This window comes from Protopterus annectens, chromosome 3.part1, assembly GCF_019279795.1.
Source record: "Protopterus annectens isolate FY-2018-M chromosome 3.part1, PAN1.0, whole genome shotgun sequence".
Classification (NCBI taxonomy): domain Eukaryota; kingdom Metazoa; phylum Chordata; order Ceratodontiformes; family Protopteridae; genus Protopterus; species Protopterus annectens.
The window spans coordinates 1,466,987,216-1,467,010,621 of NC_056732.1; the positions used below are offsets into that span (position 1 = coordinate 1,466,987,216).

The 23,406-nt window shown below is 37.7% G+C and overlaps 1 protein-coding gene across 1 annotated transcript in view; it reads right to left on the reverse strand.

Annotated features, from left to right (window-relative positions):
* The window catches only part of LOC122797794 (cubilin-like), a 2,156,354-nt gene that overhangs the window by 588,259 nt on the left and 1,544,689 nt on the right, over positions 1–23,406 (reverse strand). The window lies entirely within an intron of this gene.

Consider the following 23,406-nt stretch of genomic DNA (forward strand, 5'->3'; position numbering starts at 1 on the left):
AGTCATAGTTTGACACAATATGACTAAATGTGAAAAGGTCACTACTGTTCTAGATTCTACCCTAAACAGGAAGAAATATCTGTTGTTTCCATTATTAGTTAAGAGTTTCAGCAGGTAAATCAGGGTGAGCTGTTATATAGCTGAAATATTTAAAATTACATTTTTTTTTGTGTTTATAGTAAAAATCAATTAAAAATTCAGGTTATATAAAATGAGAAGATTCAAGGTTTGATTCCTTGCTAACTACTAACTGTTAAATGGACACATAAGGGATTGGGTGTTTTGTATTTTATAGAAAGTTCAAGTAAAATAATTGATTTTGTGTCAAGAAACTACAGGTAATATTTTCATGCTTATCCCACAGTTTATAAAATGAAATTAACATGAGTTTTGCTAAAGGATTTCAACAAGGGCAACATTATGCGTAGACATGTGGAAATCTTCATTCATGTAGAGGGTGGTAAACAACAAGACCTGGCAATTGCTTCAGACTGATGGTAATCAGTATATCATAAATGCATCCAATGGTAATCAGTATATTATAAATGTATCCGGGTCGCTTTACTTGTATGCATGTGTGAATTTTCACAAATATATATATTTTCCTGAAATTATATAGGATTACATTTTAAATGCAGATTTCATATTCATATTTCCTACATGACTTTAGGAATGTATTATCGGCAATTCTCAAATCTTTTATTGGAAAAAGGACTAACTAATTAACTGATTAAAGGGAGAAAAGTTAATCCAGTTACAGGACAAGAAAATTTGAGTTTCTATCATATACATGCAGAATAACATTTTGGATGAGGAATGAGGATTAAAAGAAGGCAGGATTTTAATAAGCTATGTAATGCTTGCCTGACAATGACTGGATAGGTTATAAGGGATGTATAATGTTTGCAACTAAAAATATGTCAATATGGTTTGTTTTCACTTATATAAATGTATGATTGCCTGTGTCATAAGTGATAAATTAATAAAGATGCTTCTTGTTTAAAAAAACGAGTTTGAGAAAAATAATGAAGACGCCTTGAAACATCACTAGACAAATAGAAGTAGGACTACGTGCAGAATTAAATGTGATGCATCAGGCGAAATTAAATGGCATGAGTGATATTTTGGGTCTATATTAAAATCATGAAGAGATATTTTAGCAAATGCTTCTTCATCGACACATAATGAATGAACGCACTAAACTGCGATCGTTCAAACAGCGATTTCTTTCCCTGGGAAAGAAATTGCTTGGCCTTCTGTTTTAGTTTGCCATTTTATCTACTGTAGTGCGATGTCGGAGTTGGTATATTTAGTTAGGGGAGTGTGGGGGGGCACAGCCCCCCACATTGGGGGTGGTGGTGGTGGGCGAAGACTCCCACTTAGTTTTGGTTGAAGTGGTGTGTTCGTAGTTTAAGGGCAAGTGATTTCTTTACCAGGGAAAGAAATCGCTGTTTATTTATTTATTGACATTTGTCCAACTGGGCTTGTGGCCCATTTTCAGTGGAGACCCGAGGAGTAAAGCTCCAGTAGTACGTTTTTAAACAAGTACAGTTTTAAACAATATTGATATAATAACAGTTATAGCAAAAAGATTCACATATGTTGGGTTACATGTATAAAGTTAAAGTTGCATTAAAAAGAAGCTTAGTAGCATAATTTTACATTGATATAGTTCAATAGGTCAACAATAATTTTTTTTTGTTTGTATAAAATTATGCAAATGCATAGTAGACACATTGGAGAGAGAGGTGTAATGAGGTACTAAGTATGGACCTTTTGAGGGTACATACAGGGAAGGAAGACAAGGTGGGGTCATGGCAAGGGCTGTTCTGAATGATTGCAATTTAGTGCATTCGTTCATTGTGTCGATGAAGAGGCATTCACTAAAACACCTCTTTCAGCTTTTAATTTAGACCCGATATTTTTAATGTCTGTACATCAAGGGAAATGGTTATTTAGAAAGTGTGAGGCACTTAAAATTGTTGTAGTTTTATTTTATAGTGACGCTATCTAGGCACTGATTAATTCAATGAAACAGACTTAATTGCTTTCTTTTCTTGAAGGTAAGGGCATAAACAATGAGTATGGCAGTTAATACAGAGGGTTATGGCTGTGAGCTGTAATTCCTCTGGAGAGGGGTTTGATTCCCTCAGTTCTCATTTATGCACTGTGTGACATTGAACAAGTCACATCATCAGACATTGCTTCCAGGTTGTTTCTGGAATGGGACTGTGTGTCTATTGAGCCTACCTGGGTGGGAGGTTGGCATAATGGTTAAGATGTTTACCTTACAGACACAAGGTGCAGGGTTTGATTCTCACATGGGGTAACCGGCTAGGCTTAAAATAGCCCACAAGGGCAGTTAGCCTAGAACTAACCTATGAACCTATGGTTAATAAATATATATTAATACTAGGGCACAGCAAGCTTCTGTTGGAATTCTATCAAGAGAAAATATGGTTATTTTAATGCTCAGTTTAATATGCTTCCTTTTACCAATTTTATAGCATGCATAGTATGTGTATATGATTTTCATAACATGCACAGTATGTGTACATAACTTAGTTATATGGCTACCTGAAAAAAAAAAAACAGTGAATGTTATTTAATGAAATTCAGATTATGAATATCTGGTTTCAAGGATGTGAGTTATTTAAGGATCACTGACCATGAGATCTGGGAAATAAAAAAATATTAGCAGCGTTTTTCACAGAGAGAAACAACAGTTGCAAAAACACATAATTTTAATGGTTACCCTACTGCTGGACAAAGTTTGAATTCTTGAGCTTCAACTCACTGATGATCACAGTTCTTCCACAGGAAATCACTGTCAGTGAGGTGTGCTAATATTGATTCACTTTCTGGGGAAATTTCCCCCTTTTTTGAGTTGGTATGCCATAGAGATAGTATATATAAGTTGGGATGGAGACATCAGGGGTATAGGGGGCATGCTCTCCTGTAAAAAAATACTTTAAAAAATATTTTTCAGTAAGATGTATTTGGCAAATTCAGTTCAGGGGTTCTGATTATGAATTTGTTTTCATCCACTCATCATAGAAATAATTTTAACACGTCAGGACAAACCTAAGAAAAAGTGCAACGATATCAGTGGAAGTATGTAGGCTAAATGCACAATGACTAATTTATACAGCAGAATTTAGGGAGGTCAAATCCTGACCTTGTTAATATTAGGTTAAACAGATGGGAGTTTCTGAAGTTAGCACAGGTAAAGTACAGATGTGTTTATTCTTATAAGTTCATAGGTATGTAACAGTCTAACAATCACAAGAGCCTTTTTAAGCCTAGCCAGCAGGGTTTGGGAGATGAAACATTTACAAGCAGGAGCTGTGGATATGAACCATTTACAGGCTGCCTGTGTCTATTACAGACATAGGCACCAAACCTGGGATTAATTTCCTGTTCCCCATCCAGATGTCCAAGTTATACTTGAATTGAGTAAGCAAAGAACTCTGCTTCATACTGATGAGGAGCCTGTTCAAGAGAAGGGGTAGTGTCTGGGATACATACCAGTCTCTCTAGCAGGTTTAAGTGTTTAGAATGGGTAATTTGGGTGCTGTTTGATCCATCAGGGTGGGGTCTGACAATGCATTGTATGCCAGGCATAGATTTCCTCTCAAAAGCTTGTATGAGACAGAATACAGGCATAGGGCCTTGAGGTGATGACAAGACTTGTTACATATGCCCTGTATTCTTTTAGTGAGTTACCCCTGTAGATATTCCAATTGTTGAATGTGCCTGGTTAGGTACATACCAAAGGGTGTATTCTACTCAATGATAGGTCTGATGAAAGCTGAATACAGTGGAACAATGACCTCCTTGGATCTAGATACCATATCTTTGTTTATATGTTGCACAACATAGAATTATTTCCTCACTAGTGCAGACACATGACAGTCAAAGACTAGATTACTGTCTACCTGTGTCCCCAAGTCAATAACTACTGGGTCAGCTTTTAGGTGTGCATTGTCAATATGATAGTTATTGGGGTGGATGACTTCTGAAGGATACTATTATGCATTTCTTGGCATTTTGTTTTAGTCCATGGCTCTAACATCAGTTATTTGACTGTCAGCCCTTTCTAGAGAACATTTGTGTCAGTTGGGTATTCTATGACTGCTCCTAATTTGCAATCAACTGCAAATTTAGTCAGCCAAAAGTCATTGACACTGACCTTGACTTCAGAGAAGTAAATGCCAAAAAGGAGCGGTCCCAGTATTGATCCCTGAGCGACTCTGCTTGAGACTCCTTATAGATGTGGATTTCCTATTTCTAACTTCCTGGACCCTGACTGTGAGCTAGCTGGTGATCCACCAGGTGACATAAGAGTTTATACCAAATGCCTTGAGTGTGTCAACATTGTCCAAGTGGGGTATTGTGTCAAATGCTTTGGTCAGGTCAAGGTAGGCAGTGCGAACCACTTTGCCTTCTTCCATTGCTTTGGTGACCTTCAAAAAGAAGCCTGCCAGGTTAAGTATTGCTGACCTGCCCTTGATGAAACCAAAGTGGGTTGTGCAGAGGGTTGACTATTGCTTTTCTCCATTCATGAGGCATGAAGCCTGTTTGGAGGCTACAGTTAAACAGTAATTCCAGAGGGCCTGATAGATCATGTTTCATGCTATTTAAAAAGCATCCTGGGATATTGTCTGGGCTCACTGATGCAGTGTTCTTGGTCTTAGAGACAGGATTAACAACCTGTTTCTTAGTGATAGTGTGGGTAGTTATAGCTGATGGTATTTCCTAAGGAGAGGTTGAAGGGACAAGAGAGGGGAAAAGATGGAGTTGAATTTGTTGGCCAGTAGGTTTTCTATATCTTCTGGCTCAATATAGGTGGCTTTATGGAGCTCTGCACACAATTGTGTACTGTCTTTGAGGTTGCAGACATAGCTAAAGAATGCCTTGTGGTTGTTCTTGAACTGGGAGGCCATATTAACCTCAAATTTGGCTTTGGTAGACTTTAAGTGTCCTCTATGTTGTTGGCTTAGTTTGAAGAGAGTGCTTATATCCTGCTGTGGTCTGTTCTTACCAGAAATGACATTACACTAGGGGTATCTGCAGCACTCTCCCATATTAGTGAGGACCAGATCCAGGTTGTTTGCATTCCTGGTCAGTGTACTGACAATTTAGTCCAGGAAGTTTGTGTTTACAAAATCCGGGAATCTCTGTTCCTGCATGTTTATTTTCATTTATGATTCCCAGTTAATAGTGGGGTAATTACAGTGACCCACGAATATGATACTGTGTTGGATGGTGAGTGTTTCCAATAAGTTTAAATACATGTTATGGGTTTCCTGGGTCATAGAGGGCAACCTCTAGCTTGCAAAGAAGTGGCATGGGATTTTGCCTATGGTAATTTGAACATGGAGAAGCTCAAGTGCATTGTCCTGTTTGACCAGCCTTGAGGTATATTTATATCTGATAAATCGAGACACCTATACCTATAGTCCTTGTCTGTGTAGTAGCTGGTCTAAATGTATGGAAGGCGTTATAGCCTTGCACTGCCTGTGTGCTCTCCATGGCTTTAAACTGTGTCTGAGTGACCGCACAAACATCAACATTCTGTAGGGTGATGACTGCTTGTAGGGAGTGGAGTGTTTGTTTAAACTCTGAGAACTGAGTAGTAACACCTTTAGATTTTCTTGTTTTTTATTTGCTATGCCAAATGCACTTTCAGTTTGGCATTGCCTAAAAAGCACTATAGGAAGGACGATGTTTTAGCCAATATTCAAAAGTCTAGAGGGGAGAGGTGCAGACAGTCCCGATCAAGTCAGCATAGTCTGTTGACCATTGGCTTCCATGTTGTCAAATATTGTACCTCCTTAAACTGACACCAGAAAATAAGCCAATTATTAAAGTCAGTCATCTTCTGTTCATAGTGTAGCATCATCCTTGGAGAAGGTAAAATGCTGCTCAGTGCTAGGGTCAATACCAGTCTGGGGCACATCTTCTGAGAGCTTCATGATGTCTGCCTTTATATAGTCGAGGGAGGTATGTCTCAGGTCATTTATACCCACATGGACTATGACTGAGTCATACTGGCACTTGTGGTCCAATGACCTGAGTGCATGCATAATGTGGCTGATCCTGGCCCTTGATAAGCAACTGCCTCTGACTTTCTCCTTATTCAGCCTGATGAGAGGGACATCAGTGTTTCTCACAGTGGAGTCTCCAATGACTAGACTGGTGGATTGTGCAGTGGCTTGTCTTATGGGTTTAGAAGTAGAGGTTCAATGAAATGTGGGTGTATGTGGTGGTGTGGGTGTTATTTTGAAAGAGAGCATTTGGGGTTGCTGAGGGTGTTTGTTATGTGTACTTCATCTAGGAGGTTGTTGGGGTTTGGAAATGTTACATTTAAGTGCTTTGAATGGTGTATGATGGGAGCAACATGTATAGTACTGATATGAGAGCTTTGCCTCCAGTTGCAATGTGTAAATACATCTCTCACATACCATATCAGTTTGTTTGAGAATTAGCTGGTTGTCAGTAAACATGAGGCAATTCCACATTGCCTCTGGATGCCCATATCCGACGAGCTGGTAACAGAGATAGTGGAAAAGTTCATATCCATGGCAAGAGACCTTTTTTTATTGACTAAACATGGAAATATAAAGTAATGTCAGGAATGTCTATCTCGTTTGTAACTATGGGTGCAGTACTTATCGCTGCAAAACAGTTACCCTGTATGCAACTAGGTATTGGTGAAATTTGAAAGGTGCTTTTACAGAAAAATGTAAACTCAAGGTGTCTGCTTCTCTAAAGGGCACTGGCAAACACTTGAGAAGAAACTAATAAGTAGACCCTGATGATTTATGGATGAAGTATTTAGGGAGATAGTCCGAAGTTGGTTAGACAGTAGTTGATCAAGCAGCATTTACTGAAGAGAAAGAATTAGCTTTGTCAAGAATGATGAAAAGAGGGGATTTGCCTGACTGGCTTCTGCCTGGCTACTACTAGTGCTGGTCTCACCACAACTTCAAGCTTTTGGGATACAATGCTCCTTTCCTTCTTCTCTCAGCAGAAGCAAAACAATAGCAACAATCCCAAGGTGAGAAGCAGGCCATAGGCCCTTTGGGGATCCAGTCTTGCCCTTGATGATGGAAGGGTCTATAGGCTCGTTCTATCCTTTCTCTAGTAGATGCCTTGAATAGCAACAGCCAAATCAGGAAGATCCAACACAAACACCCAGTGCTCAACCAGAAATAGTCAGGAATCAATGCACTCTACTCCTTCTCTTGGCAGGAGCAAAATATAAGCACAGATTTCAATCTGGCACCTATGAAGCAGTTATCATGCTCTTTTTCTCATCAGGAGCAAAACAGAAGCACTAATCTCAAGATGACTACTGAGAGGCAGAATGTGGCTCTCCAATATTTGTTGGACTTGGACTAGATGTTACAAACTGTAATGGTAAGATGGAAAAATGGGTTAATAACCTAAGAGTTGCAGAACAGAACAGCACAAGAGTGGAAGGGTTGGGGAAAATTAAATTTGTATGTCATGCCTCTGACATGGATTTCGCCACCCAATTTAACTCTTTCTTCATAGAGTCCATAAGCAAGCTAACATCATCCTTCACCAACACCTCTACAACCCCTCCTCAGCGTGCTCCCAACTCTTTTCCTCCCGTAGCATCCCTTGCCCCCAACTTCCACCTTTCTCTATCAATCCCGTCTCTATATCCACCATAAAAAAAAACATTCTCCTAAAATTAAAACCTGGTTCCAATGCCCCTGTTGAAATTCCCTCCTACTTCCTAAAAGTAGCCGCAGAAGCCATTGCTCTCCCTATCAGCATACTAATTAACTGGTCTATCTCAGAAAGCCAGTTCTCCCAGCTCTGGAATAAGGCCTTTATTATTCCTCTCCATAAAGGTGGCAATAATAATGACATCCCAAACTTTCGCCCTATCGCCATCCTACCCCCTATTTCTAAACTACTTGAAAAGTGTGTACACCAACAACTCCTACCCTACCTCATCTATAATCAGCTTCTTACCCCCACACAATATGGCTTTAGACCAGGTCATAGTACCTCCACTGCCCTCCTCTCCTTCCTAGAAACAATCAACAAAGCCTGTGACTCTGGCCACTTTGTATCCACTCTTTTCCTCAAGCTCTCTAAGGCATTTGACACTATTTCCCACAACTTCCTTCTTACCAGACTCTCTAAACTTAACCTATCCCCTTCCTCTACCCAGTGCTTCTCAAGTTATCTCACAAACAGGCAGCAAGCAGTTAAATGGAAAAAAGCTACCTCACCCTTCCTTAATACATCCACAGGCATCCCTCAAGGTTTCATTCTAGGCCCCCTACTATTCAACATATTCATAAATGATTTCTTCCAAGCCATTCCTAACTCCAGTCTCATCCAATATGCCGATGATTCCACTATAATCTGTCCCCCCCCTTCCATCACAACTCTTAACAATCTAACACAAGCCGCCTTCTCTTCCACTGAACAGTGGATGCTCAACAACCATCTAGCCCTTAACGCAACCAAAACAAAACTTATGTTATTGAAATCATCCAAAACCTCTTCCCTAGACAAACAATCCTTCATAATTACCAGCAATAATAATAGCCCCCTATAACTAGTCTCTGACACAAAATTACTAGGAATTATCATTGACAATCAACTAAAATTTGATAAGCATCTATAAGCAAATATAAAAAAAAAACATAAAAAAATAGGTATGCTTTACCACCACAGTCGGTTTATCTCTCCCACCACCAGGATTACATTAGCTAATACATACCCCATCCCATTCCTTTTATATGGTGAATCTATCCTAACCAGCCTACAATCTTCCCTCAAAACAAAACTCTCATCTTGTTATAACAAAATATCCAAATTTGCGGCAGGTCATAGAGCCTCTTCTCACCACTGTAATTCCCTTCACCAACTAAATTGGCTAGAATTACCAAACATCCTCACATATACCCAGCTCATCCAAGCAAACAAACTCATTCATAGCCCATCTCTCTGCCCCTCCCTAGCAAATACCTTTAAAATGCATAACCAGATAGACTCCTAAGATCCAATTCCCAAAACCTAATTAAATTGCATAAACCAACACATCCTGCTGGGAATCAATTGATGTCCTTCTTTCTTGCATGCCTCTGGAACTCTCTCCCTTCTCCCATCCGCATCACCAGCAGTCTCTCCTCATTTAAAAACTCACTGCACTCGCACCTTACTTCACAATGGAAATGCTCTTCCTCTCATCCAACCTAATTCTACCACACTTTCTTCCTAACTTTCCAAACTTTGTTGTCTGTCACTACCTCCTAAAGTTTTACATCCCTTGGGACATATTCGACCAATGACTAAAAAATTACCTCATTGTAATTACCTAAAAAAAAAAAAACTACTACTTACCGACTTAACCTGATGTAATTTTCCTAATGAAAATATTTTATTTATTTCTGTATTATGTAACATCTATTTGAATTGTGCAATATGGGTTTGTACTATACAAAATATGTATTTAACATTTAATTGAAATGTATATTATGGATTTGTGCTCTTTCTGTACTATGCATTTGTATTTCCCTGGAGCTTTTCTCCCCAGGACTCCATTGAAAATGGGCTCCTTGTAGCCCAATGGACTATCCTGGAAAACAAAATGCAAATAAATAAATAAATAAATAAATAAATAAATAAATAAATAAATAAATAAATAAATGTAACTCACAAGAGACACAGCTCTTTTCTAGATTAAATATTCAATTAAAAGCAGAATACAAGTAGCACACAGTCTAAAGTAAATAACCACAATGTGCAAAATAGAAGATGGCAATGAAGCAATAAAAAATACAAGAAAGCAAAAACTAACCTTTCCCTAACACCAATCTATGGCAGTGTCTGACTGAGCTTTTCTAGTAAAGCCAGCTTTTCAATAAGAAAAGGGAAAATGTGTGAGATACAAACACAGTACAATCATGGCAGGTAGTCAAATAAAATAAAATAAGTATATTTCAGAAAGTTGTGCATTTTTATAAGCCAAAGAAGTAAATAGCTCACCATGGGCATGGATATATAATCTGTTCCAGGATGGGGAAAAGGTTCTTAAATGGTTGTTAGTTATTTAACTTATAATTCTAATTTTGCTATGCTTTATTTGTAGGACCTCAGTAATGAGGATGGTACAAAATAGCTACTCATGACTTAGTGGTAATCATAAAGTTGTATGCATGCAAGTGCATACAGTGAGTGCTGACACTCAAAACATTCAAAACAGTAGGTGCAATTCTAATGTAGTGGTCATTTCTCCTACTCCTCATGTCTCTCCTACTGAGTTACTTCTCAGTGCTAGCCTATGAAAGAATCAGATGATTATCTGATGCAGCTTTAGCTCAGGTTTATACCTTCTTTTCTAAATAAATACATTTTTAATTAATAAGTTAATGAATTAATTGAAAGGAAGAACTGTTAACAGAATGAAATACTAAAATATATGCAATATATCTCCAAAATCCATTTCTCCTTAGAAAATGCTTAATTCAATCTTTCATTCTAAATAACCTGAATTATATAAAAAACTCTATCCATCTACCCATGCCACATATTCTTTCTTATTATTATTATAATATCCATACATAATCATATTTATATGTATATTGTTTGCCATTAATATTCTTAAAAAATTTTCCTCACAAAACTTTAGAGAATTTCACTACTCTTTTGCATTAAAACAATTCTGTTGTCTCTTCTTCCCTAACCAATAAACACACTCTTTCAACTTTCTTTTTATATGGCATAATCATCTTTACTAGTAACTTATTTATTACCTATCTCCTTAGTAAGTCCTGACACTCTACTATTTTGATAAAACAATTTTCCTTACTTTAATGGATTTAATCACTTCTTCTGTCATATTTTCCTCATGGATTTACATAATAATATTGTTTCATCACATTATTATACCACATACTTCTATCTTTCTCTATATCATCAATTTCTATTTTCCATGTAAGTATTTTTTCTTAATAATTATTTTTTCATTCACACATTTTTTCTCTTTTTCTTATTCTCATTATTTCCCACAATTTTTGTACTTATATTTAAATATTCTCAGTTCTATATTCGTGTTCTCTTTTTTATCCATTTAAATACTCTTTGCAAGTTTAAAGAAGCAGAATAAACAAGTAGATTCAGTAACTCCAGTCCCCCTTCATCTTCACTTATGTACAACAGTCTTGAACCCCATATGAAATAAAACTCCAGCTGCACAACATCTTTTCCATATTTTAATGGGATCATAAGCATTTTTCATGTAAGCTATGTCCCCATTAATACTGAATTTACCAAATAAACCGGTTTCCTGAATGCTAGTCTAAATATCCTCTATGAAGACACATGTCTTTCATTTCTTTTATCAAACGTTTCTATTGCATCATAACTAAATCTTTTTCCTCAAATTTTACTCTGAGCAAAGACACTTCATTCATTGAAAGATACATCCCCAAGTTTTTACCACATCTCCCAAATTGCTACTTTTATCTTTATTCAAGGTCATTCCCATTTCCTTTAAACATCACTTCAGGCAAGCCAACATTTCCCTCATCCAGATGTTGTTCTTAGCAACTCCAAGTATTTTGTTTATGTCTGTCAAAACTACTGGTTTCACCACCTCCCTTTGCATCATGTGATCTAGCATTTTTCATTTTATAAGCTCCTTCACTGGCTATTGTATTTCTCACCAATGTAAATAATATTTCACTCATGGAACGACCTTGTCTTAGACCATGCTTCATGCATATTTCTTTAGTCAACCATCCATTCACTAACACTCTCATGCAGTTATTCTGATATGCTGATATATGCACTTTTCTAAATCTATTACCTATTCCATACTTCTCCATAACATCCCACAAAGCAACATGTTCTGTGGTATCAAATGCCTGTTAATATTACCTGCTATAAGTTGCACATTCTCTGTGTTACTTATAATGTCATCCACATTTCCTCCTATAACCAATAACAGTTCTTGACATCCATTCCCTTTTATACCATACTTTCTTCCATATCCCCCATCCTTCCATCCATTCTCCTCTGTATTATTCAGATAAAAGTATTATAATCAGTGTTTCTTAGCTTTCATTCTTTTCATCTTTCTTCCATATAAATTTTAATATCCCACTACATAACTCTTGTAAACAAAACTTTCCTTTAACCATTCATTCAGTCCACTTACAAAATATCCTCTTAGCCAGTCCATTAATTTCTTGGACAGTCCATGCCCTGTATCATCTGGGACAGATATTGAATCAACATTTACTTTCTTAATTACTTGATTCGATTCACTAATAGTAATTTGTTTTACAAATTCTTCCTTAACTCATTCTGGAAATGTCATTACTTTCCATTCTCTGTTATATTTTCCATCCTTATACATATTTTCAACATGCTGTACTACAAAAATCATAATTTGTTCTTGTATTTATTTTATTTTATTATTTAACATTTGTTTACCAGGATAGTCCGGCTTGGAATGAGACAATTTTCACTGGAGGCCTAGGGTGAAATGCTCCAGATGCATGTCTTTGTAATGTGGGAAGAAACCGGAAGACCCAGAGGAAACCAATACAAACACAGGGAGGACATGCAGACTCCACATAGAAGGCACTCCAGCTGAGAGTTGAACTGGAGAACATCTTGCTGTGAGGTGACAGTGCTAATCACTTCACCACTGTGACATGCAGTATTTTTCTTTTGTATTCTTTTTATCTGTTCTTTTACATTTTTCTTTCGCTCATTACTAATATCCACCTTGACTATTTTGCCCAAAGATACAGACACCTCCTCCATTCTCCTTTACAAATATGTAATGTTTTATTTTTTTATTTCTTTTATACATTTCCTTTTTCCATATAATAATACTATCTTGTATTATTGTCTACATTTTTTAATATATTTCTATAAATTTTCCCATATCTCACTTTCTTTTCCTTTCTTACATCATCCTGACACTGAAAAAAAACCCTTTTAATACTTCTTTTTAAATTCAACAGACCACTCAGACCAATGTTTATGTAAGTCTGTCGCAGTTAAGTTATCGTTGCATAACTGCAATACTCCCACTCTCCAATTTCACCCCATAATTTCTCATTTATTCTTTTTATCACCTTTCCTATTTTAAAATACTCCCTTTCTTCTACTACCTCCATCCGTATTGATAAATGGTCTAAAAAAGTGTCACAGTTGTATCACCATCTGCTACCCTGAAGCCTTCCAATAAAGAATCTTAGATCCAAGTGACCCTTCTATAAGTTCACTGACATTTGTTCCATACAGCTAATTTACCACATTTTAGCATACCCTATATGTTTTTTTTACATCTTTCCATTTGTTCCTATGCCTTCCCCTTAAATCACAATTAAAGTCCCCTTCAATTACAGTTTTGATGTTAACCACCTCCTAGTCTAATATCTGACGAAATCAATCACCTCTTTCTTTGTTAGTTAAATATGCAGTCAGTGCTGTAATTCTATAAACATGTTCTCTCTGCCTCACATCCATAACAGTTAATCGTACCATCCTTATCAACACTACATCGAGTATTTTTGCTGTTTTCTTTCAGACAATGTAGCCATTCCAAAAAAACTTTCACTTCCTAGGTTCCATATTACACTTTTACCCCACATAGTTTTTGTTTGGAGTCTTTCTTCATTTGAATCTTACTTCCTGCAACATAATAACATCAATATACTAAGCATACCATTCCATTATCCCTATCCTTCTTACAGTGTTAATAATACCATTTAAATTTACTGAAAGTACTCTAAAATTGTTTTCCTTCTTTATTTCTACATTTTAATTTGCTTATTTTTACTCTTTCTCCCTATTAAATATTTTTCTGGGTTTATGCACAAATGACCCTTAATCCTCATAATCAGATTTCCCAATGGATAGAACTTCAAAAAATTGTTAATGTTAATCCTTTCTCTTGACCTCTCTTTCTGCATGCAAACTCTCTACTCCTTTTTTCCTTCCATGATTTTTTCTTCTTCAAATTACTCACTCCCTCAGTCTTGTGTTGTCCTTCCTTGTGTATGTTCCTGCCCCTTCCCCCTTCTTATTTATTATTTAAGTTGTCCTTTTTTTAAATAACCTGCATTCAGCCACACACCATTTTACTACATGTCCTTTCTCCCCACACTGGTTACACTGTATCCTGTCACAATCATTAATTAAATGATAAAAGACCCCCCCCCCAAAAAAAAACATGATTTAGGCTGGCCAGCATATCTTAATGTCCCTCTACGGCCAGCCACAATAATAGTGCTTGACAAAAGTTTTGACATTTTTTTTCCATATTTCAGAACAGAATCCAACCACCACCTACCATTCCATAAGTTTCTCTCATCTCTAATTCTCATAGTGTTATCAACAGTTTCACACAAATCCCACATGCATTTTTAGCATTTTCTTCTTCCAGTTCATCAGTTCTAAACTGCAAACTAATATTTTTTAACATTTTAGTTACTACCAGAAAACAAATAATTGTTCCATGGATAAATGGCCTTTTTGTTATACAGATCCAGAAATGTTATCATTAGTCCCTCAGTTTCAAATGTTAAGTTGCAAAAAGAATTTGCCCCTATACGTATAAAATATTACATTTTTTTAGCTTTAATTTCCAGAACATTTACTAATTTGTCTATTACACTGTCATTTTTTTTTTTTTTGTATTTTAACAGTTGGCTTTCTCTTCTTTTTAGAAACAGTTTTACTTACAATTTGTTGCTGCTCTCCTTTTTCATCTGCTGTCACTGCTGCATATAGGTTCATAGGTTCATAGGTTCATACTAGGCTATCTGCCCTAGGGCATTTATAAGCCTAGCCAGAGTGTGCTTGGCTTTCGCCACCCATTTTAAATTAATTTTGCTATGCCCTTTTCTGAGGTTAATATACTGTGCCTCTGTCTAACAGTGACACAGAAGTGATACCCAGGGTAAACCTACGATCTCCCATCCACTCATCAAGATTCCTCTTGAAGAGAGTCAATGAGGGACTCTGCCTAACCTGGACTGGGATTTTATTCCAGAGTGAAGGGAGCCTCTGGGTTATGAATCTGTCCCTCCAGCATGTCCTATTTATTTCAGTGCTGAGGTTCAAGTCTCTCGAGCGCGTAGCTCGATGGGATTTGGATTTTTTGAGGTGCAGCATGTCCATTAATTCTGGGTTGGACATGGCTTTATATGTCAGGCACAGATCGCCTCTGAGCAGGTGGTATGCCACTGAGTAGAGCTGGAGTTTCTTTAACCGGGCAGCATATGGCATCTGTTTGAGCCCTATGATCCTCTTGGTGAGGTACTTTTGGGGTCTTTCCAGTTGCTGCAGGTGTCTGGTAAGGTACATCCCAAAAGGGGAATTGTACTCAATTATAGGCCTGATGAGGGATGAGTAAAGAGGCACGATGACCTCCCCTGATCTAGATGTGAATCCCTTCATGATTAGGTGGGCTATATAAAATGTTTTTCTAACCACTTTGGCCACGTGGTTGTCAAATGAGAGATTGCTATCAACTTGGGTCCCCAGGTCCCTAATTACTTTTTCTGTACTTAATGGATTACCACCTATGTGGTAATTTGTGGGCACTTTGTTTTTGCTAAAGGGGATGACTATACACTTTTTGGCGTTTAGCTTGAGGCCATGGCTCTGGCACCAGTTGTCTGTTTCTATGAGGCCTTTTTGGAGGATGCTTGTGTCGGCTGGAGAGTCGATTATGGCACCCAGTTTGCAGTCATCTGCGAACTTAGTCAGCCACAGTCCTTCCGTGTTGGCCTGTACCTTCGAGAAATATGTACTGAACAAGAGAGGTCCCAGGACTGAGCCTTGTTGGACGCCACTTGTAACTGGTTTGGAGTCTGACATGGCTCCAGCAATTCTAACCATGTGGGTTCTGTCCTTGAGCCAGTTTGCAACCCATCTAGTGAAATAGGGGTTTATATTTAAGCTGGTGAGCTTATCTATAATGCCCGAGTGGGGTATTGTATCGAAGGCTTTTGCGAGGTCCAGGTAGGCTGTGTGGACCACCTTCCCCTCGTCAATGGCCTTGGTGACTGTTTCAAAGAAATCAACCAGGTTTAAGAGGCAGGATCTGCCCTTAACAAAGCCGAACTGGGTAGGATCCAGTGTCTGTAGGTCCCCAATATCTTTATTTATGAGGTCCATGATGATCCTTTCCATAGCTTTGCAGACCAATTCTCTCTATTTTTTAATCTGACAAATAGATTGTTTTCATTAGAAGAACAATCACTAATAAATAGAGGGTTATCTTTTATACCCTCCTGCCATAGTGTGCTATCTGACACTCTGATAAGTTTACGGTTGTTTGCAAGGAAATTATCCCTTAAAGTGTTATTTAAAGATGATTCATCTGATAGCCGTACTTCAGCCTGTAATGTGATAGCATATAAAAGAAGAAGTACGTTTATACCCCCATTGACACCAACCATAGATTGTTTCATGCGTACATGTGAGCAGGACTTCTATAGTTATTATGAGTGTGGTAAACATAGTAACATCTTTATAAATTTGAGTCAAGAACAGAAACATTCTTTAGATGCCCTAACTAGCAATAGGGATGTTGTATTTAAGCCAGCGGATAAGGGAGGGGGGATCGTCGCCCTTGATAAAAGCTTTTATGACCAACTAATGAATGCTATGCTCAATGACGAAAAAGCTTACAAAGTCATTGATAAACTCAAAGTTACATCCATAATTAATTACGTACATGATACGCTGTATGATATGCTTATGACAAGATCAATAGATAAACCACTGTATGATTTTTTGAAAGTAGAGTCACCTCTCATACCGGTCATAAAGGGCTTGCCAAAATTACACAAGGGCGAGTACCCCCCACCATTACGACCTATAGTATCGGGTGACCATTGGGTCACCGAGAATGCATCCCTATACATACAATCTAAGCTGGGGTTGATGACTAAAGAAATACCGACCATTCTTAAAAACTCTTATGACTTATTAGAAGACCTGAAACAAGATCTGGTAACTGACAATCTTAATGTTAATACACTACTAGTTACTCTGGACATAAAAAGTCTCTTTACCAGTATCCCTAATGAGTATGGACTGGATGCTATTAGGTTTCATCTAGTTGAACAAAGAACCATAGATAACAATGAGATTATGAACATTTGCTGTCTTTTGGACTTGGTTCTAAATAATAATGTTTTCCTGTTCAATGACATGACATATGCACAAACATGGGGAGTTGCCATGGGCACTCCCTGTGCGAATGCATATGCCAACCTGGTTGTCCATAGATGGGAAAAGGAGAATGTCTTTAGTGATTCCAGATTTGCTAAAGTGGTCATCTACAGACGGTTTGTAGATGACGTTATTTTATTATGGAATGGTAGTGTAGAAGAGCTGGAAGAATTTGTGGGCTATATGAATAGCACAACATCTTTCTTAATGTTCACTTATGAATATTCCTTAGTTAGGGCTAACTTCCTGGATATTTCCATAGTAAAAAAAGGCGGAAATTGCCTTACTACCACCTTATATCGTAAGTCTTGTTGGAGAAACAGTATCCTCCATTATAGTAGTATGCATCCGCGGCATATTTTCCGTAATATTATAAAAGGACAGATTAATAGGATACTCAGAATATGTACAGATAGACAGGATGCTTTATGCTTGATTGAGCAACAGAAGGATTTCTTCTTGGATAGAGGATATCCTATGAATTTGATTAGTGACGTAATAAATTTAGCTATAAATAATGCTGCTTCTGATAACTATAGAGGGAAAATAAAACATGATATTGAGAGAAATGGCAAAATTAAATATGATATTAAATACATTAGTGATGTTGAACAACTTACTAAAATTATAAAGGGGAATTGGAAAATTTTATCATCTGAGCCTTACCTTTATACTTTATTAGGTAACAAGCCTAGCTTTAGATTCAATAATTGCATGAATCTAAAGAGGCTTTTATGCAAAGATAAATATGAGATGAAACAAACTGACATTCGAACCCAGATAAAGACGGGCACATATGCGTGTGGCAGATGCTCTATATGTGCATTTATAAGTAGGGAACAGGACCTTAGGGTCTTGGGTATTAAATTTAACTTTAGGGCCACTTTCTATGCAACTTGTAATACTCAAAATGTCATTTATTTAGCAAAATGTGATCAATGTGACAGTTACTACGTAGGCATGACTTCCCGAAGGCTTAGAGATCGGGCTTATAATCATGTCTACGATATTAGAAAGGGTAATACAACTAGTGCATTGGCTATACATTGTAATGAGAATCCTGGACACAGGTTTAGCTTTCAAGTACTACAAATTATTAATCAAAATAGGAGAGAGGGAGATCACATTGGCACTATTGAAATGTTTGAGCTCAAATGGATCCTAAGGTTAAAAGCACATGTACCCCCAGGGCTTAATACTGCCATTAATATTCGTCCTGCTCTATTAGGGTCGTTCTAAGACCTCACAGTATTTCAGTGATTATATAACAGAGTTTATACCATGTGCATATTTGTAGTATATTTGAATTACAATAATAATAACATTTTTAGTTGGTAGCACAGCTGGACTTATGGTTATATCCCAGCTAGAAAAACATTTCAAAGGAAGTCCCTGGAGAATGTATAATTATGCCAGCCTGGTGAATTAATTCTTTATTAACCTTACCAAGAGATACTGGAGTCAGGATAGCACTATAATACAAGTGTAATACAATATTTTTCATTTATATTTTTGCTCATATATCTACATATATATGACCTAGTTGCTATCTGGTGGTCATCTAACATTTGTTTTTGCTTAAGTACTTTGCATTTATGTTACAACTTATTTAAGGCTAGTGACTTTAGATTTCAACACCCCTGTATATTAAAGTTCTAGCTTGCTTTAAATTAGCGGCTTTATATTTTGACAATTTAAGCAAACACTCATGTGTGTTGATTACCGATCGAATATTTCCTTTTGATGTTTATATAGACCAATAAGGGACTATTTTCATATATACTAATTATGTTTGTGACCATCAAACCCGGACAAGACATTTTGTTCACACCGGGAAGTTGAATTACCAGCTTTGGTATAGATTTTTATGGCGAGAAAAATCTTTTTGATAAACTAAGCAACAGCCGAAGTTTTTATTTACTTTCTGTATGCTCCATAAGATAGATTTCGTCTTTACTATGAATGAGGATATATGTATAACCAAAAGTATGTAATATGGTTAACACTGAACAATTAGGTGTAATGTTATACACTATTTATCATAGCGATGCTTATGGTTAAAACAAGTATGTTTTTTGCCTCTTTCTATAAGTTTAAGTCCCTTAAATAGGCTGAATATCTAAATTTAAATTGAATGAATGTCAGCGCACATATAGAATTTTGGAGACCTATTTATGATCGCAATTTGGTATCACAATATTAATTGAGCTACTGTATTAGAGCGTGACAGATTTATGTTGATTTTGTTCTATACCCTGGAAATACAACATTTATTATAAGAATGATCTCCGCATAACTGGTTAGTGCATTTTTCCCTTTTCTCCTGTGCATCATGTAGAAGTATAGTAGGACACTATTTTATGTTTCATTGGATATGGAACATCTCCTATTATGAATGGTGCAAGACACATTATGAAACTTATACGATACAAATAGTACCTGTTTTTGTTTTGGCATACTATGTAGTTGCCTATAATATAGACATAAACATCCGCTGTTATATTCTCTCAACAAATGGTATGTATTTTTAACTTTTAAGCGTTATTATTATTATTATGCTATTGATGTAGTCACGCATAGGAATAGTATTTAATGGCATTAACATCATTTGGTAAAAATTTACAGGTTGCTTTTAATTATGGTTTTATAATATTTTATGATTGCTGATGACCTCTATAGTAAGCGTCGCACTTAGATGTGACCAAGATATAAATTATACAGCCTCTATATGCTACAGCCATATTGGCGTTCTTATGTCACCTATCTTTTACAGATCCAATTAGCTGCATGAAGAATGATTATAATAACAACTATGACTTGTCTCGTCCTGACTTATTTTTTTGCCAATAGGTTCAGCTTGTTTTATATATTTGGAGCAGCACTGGAATGTGGTGATCTACTTCCAGAATTAAGTGCAGGGTGTTATATTTAGACAGTATGGATAGTCAATGCCTTCCACGGCAAGCGCCATATAAAGAGGTGACTGAGATATGAATATGCAGTATATTATGTGCTATAATAATATTGGTGTTTTTAAATTTGTTTTGTTGTTCTTTTATGGACCTCATTAATTGTAAAAAGCAAAATCAAAATCACTACCAATTGTTCTGATCTACAATTGATAATGGGTCCAGGTAGTCTTGCATAGAACAGCATAATGTGCATCACTTAGAAGATGCAAACTGTGTATTAGCTCATGACAGCCAACTTAGCTTGTTTTATTTAAAATAATACAATGTGCATTATCTAGAGCAAGTAACTATATTCAAATATGATATGCTATATGTAATGGTTATGATTCAATGTAAAGACAGGTATTAGCGGCTTTATAGATTATGAAGCCTTGACATTGCATATTGCATGTTTAGAACTGTTTTAGAATGGTGAAAAATGCGTTTGTGCTTACAATTCAGTACTTAACTTGCTGGTTGAGATGATGCTGAAAATGGGTGTTTCTATTTTAACAATTATGTTTAATTAATTAATTGAAAAATTTGATAATTGTTTTTGATTGAAGTTGGTTTTACTATATAAAGTGAGTTCATTTTTAGTGTAATTTGTAACCTGATGAAGCGCATATTAATGCGTGAAAGCGCTTGTTTTGTCTCAAAATAAATTCATCTCTATTTACCGTGGTGGTTCCTGGCAGTATTTTCTTCAGCTTTGCAGACCAAGCTAGTCAGGCTTATGGGACGATAGTTTCCAGGATCCGTTGAGGCACTGCCTTTGTAGAGAGGGACCACTGTTGCTGTACGCCACTCTTTGGGTACATATCCTGTAGTAAGGCTGAGATTGAACAGTAGTTTTATGTTTGGGTTTAGCTCTTCTTGGAGTTCATGTAGGACGCAGCCCGGGACACTGTCTGGTCCCATTGATGTTGTGTTTTTTGCTTTGGAGAGGGCATCTCTTACCTGAGCATCTGAGATGTCAGGGGGGCAGCACTCTGCTGGGATAATTATTTGCCCTTTTGGTGGGGAGGGGGGGGAGTTTGCGCTGAACCCATCAGCTAGGATGTTGGCAATGTCTGTGGGTTTGGTGTATTTTTTGTCATTTTGGACTAATTCTGAGCATATCTGGGAATTCTCACCCAGGTTCCTAACATAACTAAAGAAAGCCTTGTGATTATCCTTAGTGTCCTGTGCAATTTTTCTCTCGAAGCTGGCCTTAGACGATTTTATGAGTGCCCGTAGTTTTTTGCTAATACTGATCAGAGATGCCTTCCCTTTTTGGGATTTTGCTCTATCATGTAGTAGCTTCCTCCTTCTATTGTATAGTTTGTTTATGGCTGGGGTCCACCAGACAGAACGTCTGCCTTTGGAGGATTGGGTCTTGGTTTTATTTGGGATTGCATGATCCATTCATTCCTGAAGGTGTTCATAGAATGCGTTTATAAAGGATTCTGCGGTCTGGGCCATATTTTCCACAGGCCCGGGGGCTTTGAAGGATTCCACCTCAGTTTTGAGGAGTGTGAAATTTGCTTTAGAGAAGTTTTTCACTGTGGTTTTCAGGGCAGGGGGTGGAGTCGGGATGTGAATATCCAGTGAGATTAGTTTATGGTCTGATCTTACCAGTGAAGGATACACTTCTTGACTGGAGCATAGAGTCCCCATGTTGGTGATGATCAGGTCCAGTATGTTTTCCTCTCTTGTGGGAGTGGTAACAAGTTGTTCCATAGCATTTGAGTTTATAAATTCTAGGAACCTTTGTGTTGGAGCTAGAGTAATGCTCCCAGTCTATGTTTGGGTAGTTGAAGTCGCCCAATATAATGGTGTTTGGAGAGACCTTCCTATTTTCCAGTGTTCTCAGGAAGGCCAAGTGGGGTTCCTGGGTTTGGGAGGGTGGTCTGTAGCAGGCTATAAACTGGAAGGCAGTTTTACCCACTGTTAGTTGCACATGGATAGTCTCTGATGCTTTGTGCTGTGCCACCAACCTGGAGGTGTGGGTATCTTTGACGAATATTGATACTCCCCCTCCTTTTGTGGTACAGTACAGGTTTTGGGGCCAAAAAGCATGGTATGAGGTATAACCTGGAAGTGCGGGGGTGCTCTCGGGAGCCTCGAACCAGGTTTCTGTTACTGCACAGATATCGATGTTCTCCATGCTAAGGAGAGTTTCGAGTGTGTGCATCTTGAGGTTTAGACTTCTGGCATTGAGTAGCATTACTCTTAGTTTCTTATCCCTTGTGATACCTATGGAGGTGGGTTTGTCTTTTGAGCCTTGCCTAAAAAAGGCACTATGGGGGTAGCAAGAGCCTTTGCCAATATCCGAAAGCCCAGGGGTGACTGGTGCAAGCCGTTCCTAGCGAAACATCGTGGCTTGTCGAGCATGTCATCCCAGGCTGACAGGCACTGGATCCCCTTTGAATGACACCAATACTTAAGCCAATTGTTGAAATTGATCATCTTGTCTTCATATTGTGGCATCATTCTTGGTGAGGGTAAGATGCTACTCAAGGTCAGGGTCATACCGGTCTGGGCTACATGCTCAGAGAGCTCCTCTATGTCTCTTTTCATGTAGTCCAGGGAGGTACATCTCAGGTCATTCACACCAGCATGGACAATGACTGAGTCATATTTGTACTTGCCTTGGAGTGACCTGAGTGCTTGTGTTATGTGGCAGATCCTAGCACCCGACAGGCAGCTCACTGTGACCTTCTCCTTGTTCAGCCTGGTGAGCAGGACGTCAGTGTGCCTGACGATAGAGTCACCTATAACAAGTGTATCAGGTGTGTTGTTTAGCCTTAAGGGCTGTGACTGTTCGGCACACTGGCTTTGTGAGCTATGTGTTGCACGTGTTTTGTTTTGGGGTAGTGGTTGCTTGGGTGTCTGCTTTGGAGGTCTCTGCTGCTTAGGCAGATTTTTATTTAGAGCCTCCGAGTATGTTTTTGTGTGTTTATGTGTTTGGTTTGCTGTCTTGGTAGGTCTATGTGAGACTGGAATTGTAGTGAGTGTGGTTTCCTTCTCCTCCTGACTGGTTTCGCCAGTACTGAGTTGAGAGAGCTTAGCCTCCAGTATGGCTATATGGTTGCATCTCTCACATGTGTTGGAATTTGTTGGGAGGAGGAGAGGGTTGTCTGTGTACATGAGGCAGTTGTAACATTGCCTCAAGATTCCCAGATTCACCAGCTGGACCGGAGAGGAGATTGAC